At 53.8% G+C, this 3,354-nt stretch overlaps 1 pseudogene; it reads right to left on the bottom strand.

The window, feature by feature from the left end:
• Positions 1 to 1,272: 1,272 nt before the first annotated feature.
• On the bottom strand, positions 1,273 to 2,605 carry LOC124656715 (annotated as a pseudogene).
• Between the last annotated feature and the right edge of the window lie 749 nt (positions 2,606 to 3,354).

Raw genomic sequence — 3,354 nt, 5'->3', positions numbered from 1 at the left:
TTGTCAGTTGTGCCTTTCTGAACCAGAAACCTGCACTCATCTGTTCCTTCACTGCTCCTTTGCGGCTCAGGTGGGGCGGCAGATCAGAGGCTGGACGGCGCCGAATTTGCCCATCCCTGGTGATAACTTCGCAAGCACTGAAGTTTGGTGGCTGCAGGTCAGGAAATGTGCTCCCAGATCTATCCGCCGAGATTTCGATGTCGTGGTCATCCTTGGTCATTGGCGAATTTGGAAGGAGCGCAACTCAAGGGTGTTTGAAAACACCCAGCATGGGGCGTGCTTCAGTGTCCCCCCTTCCAACCAAACTTGAAGGGGGTAAACGTGCGTTTGGTTCGTGACCAGAAAATATGGATGATCCCATCCCAAAAACTGAATATTTCTGAGAAAGACGGGACTATATGATCCGTGAATTTCATGACTAATCTCACTAGCCACCTGAGAATCCATGGCCGTCGACGCGACTCCGACACCTACCACCGTCGTATGTCTGGCTCCCCAGCTCGGCGGCGGCCACCATGTCGCGGCGAGCGGTGGGCTTGTTTTCCGCATGGCTCCCCAGCTCAGCATCAGCAACCTCCAGGGCGCGGTGAGCGGCGGGCTTGATTTTCAACGTGGCTCCCTAGCTCGGCGGCGGCAGCCTTCATGGCATGGCGAGCAGCGAGCTTGCTACGTCTGCGCCACACCCAGTCGACAGAAACGACCTCGCTAAATACGTGCGGGCAGTGACCTTGCTAGGCATGGGTAGGCGGCCGCTCCGCTAGGTCCGGCCTCTGCCACGAAGGGAAAAGGACCCGTTAATTACATATTAACCGGTGTGTTAATAGCCTATTTATCCTTTTCTATTAATCGTTTATTAAATATATTTTATCCCATCACATACCGTACATATTTGCCCATGAATCAAACACACGTTAAATCAACCCACGAAGGGGTATCAGCAGATTCTAGCCATCTAAATAGAACAAAGTTTAGAGAGGGGGACACCGGAGCAATAGCCACCCAGCATTCGGCGGAGGTTGTTTTTGAACTGATCCGTGAAGATATTAGGCATTTGCGTGCAGTTGGCAGAGTGATTGCCATGTGAGAGTTTGTCTCTCTCCCTGCTCTGTTGTCCGGTTCTTTGCTGTAGCTCTAAACTTGTGCTCCACCTCGGAGCTGGATGTTGTAACTCTTGTTTTTTTGCTTAATTAAGATCGGCCTATGGCTTTTCAGTGAGTAATTGAACATGTAAAGTATAATTAGCAGATTAAATACATTCATATACGAATTTTATCACTTCAGCATGTTAATCCTCCTGCGACGCTGGCCGCTGTCTGCACGGCAAGCCTGCAATGCGGGTGGCCATGGTAGCTCGTATGCGTACGCCGCCCCTGCGTAGCTGTTCCTCTCGTGTGCCCGCTCCACTTCCAGCGTGTCGAGGTCGACGAAGACAATCCAGTTCTCGTCCTCCTGCGGCTTCAAGAGGATGTACCTCGTAGTCGCCGCGACAATCTTTGCTGGTCGTTGGAAGTACGTCTCCTCGTACCCCGGCAGCCCCACACGTGGCCTCCGGGAGCCTTACGGGCTTCTCCATAACCCACTCGGCGCTGCTCTGGAGCTTTGCAAACACCGTGAGGTCTCCGTTGTTGACAATGCGCACAACGCGCAGCTCGGTGCGGTCGACTTCGTGGCCGCTGATGACTCGGAAGGTCGAAGACTCGCCCGGCAACCCGACGACGTATACGGGAAGGTCACGAGCGTGAAATCCAGGGTAGTCTCATCGAGAGCCAGCACCACACCCTCGCCCTCCATGCGCCAGTAGAGTGACGAACACGCGCGCCCGACGAAGCTGATCAGGTGAAACTCTGGAATGGGGACGCCGCCGCTGCTGGCGGCGCTCTCCTGCCAGCCACCGTCGCTACCAGAGGTGAACACCCAGACGCTGGGAGTCGGAGTTTCGTAGACCACGGAGACCACCCGAAAGTTGGACATACTGATGCAGCAGCTACCTGTCTTGTCGAGGGCAGCGCCGTCGAGCAGGAATAGGCCTAGGCACAGGGCATGGTACATCTCGTTCCAGCATAGGATCCCCTGGCCGGTAACGGCGTGTGAGCGGGTTGCAGACGATGATGTCAGTGAACCGGAGCTCCGGTTGCGTCCTATACCACGCGTCATGCGGCCTCCTGTAGAGGAGGAGGAGGCCCCCGCGGCTGTCACCGAGCTCCCAGTCCAGGTCCGGGAGGAAATCGAGGGCGAAGTGGCGTCTGTCGATGACATCGGGCGTTGAGGAGTCCGGCACGAAGGCCTGGTTGTTCCCGTCGGGCGGCAGGTCGTCATGGCTGGGGTCGACGATGTGGTAGTGGCCGGGGACGTGCGGGGCATGGAGGGTGCGGAATGTAGTGAGGAACGCGGTGTCCGCAGTGATGATCCGACGCCAGCGCTTGCACGTGAACGCGGCGCGGAGGAGGGCGAGCGAAGAGCCGACGCGAAGGAGGACGAGCTCCAGTAGGTGGTCGGGGAGGTGGTGGACGCTCGTCGGCCCCGGCGGGATGAGCTCGGTCGTGGACGCTCTCTTGAGCTTGGTGTGGCGCCGGCGGTGGCGACGACGTGGTCCCTTGGTCGCCATCGATGGCGGACTCGGGATGCACTTGCTTACGGGAATGAATTGTCTTGACAGGAATGGGTCTTAAGTAGTGATTCAGTGAGCGGCACAAACGTGTTATTGACTCGTTAATACACTTGCTTTCAAAAAAAATACTCGTTAATACACTTGGCTATGGCGACGCGATTCGGAGCATACGCGGCTGCTTGCCTCCCACGGAACTCTTTTTCTTCGCTTTTTTGAGGGAAAAAGGCAACTTGCCACCCACGGAAACACTGGGTCACAAACTCACAATGCACTGCGCTGCACCCGAATAAATAAATGACGTTTTGTTTAGACGGATGCAATAAAATACTTCATCACAATCTAATGTGTCAAAAACTACTGTTTTTCTCAGATAGAGTATAAAAAAAAAAAACAAGACCAACCCAGGCACTAGCACCCGTTGGCATTTTTTTATAGAAGAAAACTCCCTGAGCCCGGGTTAAACTCAGCACTCGAACCCGGGTGGCCGGAGTGCGCTCCCGCACAACTAACCAACAGAGCGACGCTCTGTTCTCTCTCAGATCGAGTATCAAAGGGGAAAATAACACTCTCAGAGGACAATACATATCTACTAATCTACAACGTCATCGTTCAACTAGCAAACACAGGTGTGTTGCCTATTATAACTTGTCCCAAATATAATTTTGTACTGTGCTGCATCAGAATGGAATGTAGGATCTTTCTTCAGAAAAATACAGTAAAACATTTATATGTTTTACAGAAATATA

Source organism: Lolium rigidum, chromosome 5, assembly GCF_022539505.1.
Source record: "Lolium rigidum isolate FL_2022 chromosome 5, APGP_CSIRO_Lrig_0.1, whole genome shotgun sequence".
In the NCBI taxonomy this organism is placed as follows: domain Eukaryota; kingdom Viridiplantae; phylum Streptophyta; class Magnoliopsida; order Poales; family Poaceae; genus Lolium; species Lolium rigidum.
This window is presented reverse-complemented; position numbering and strand designations above follow the sequence as displayed.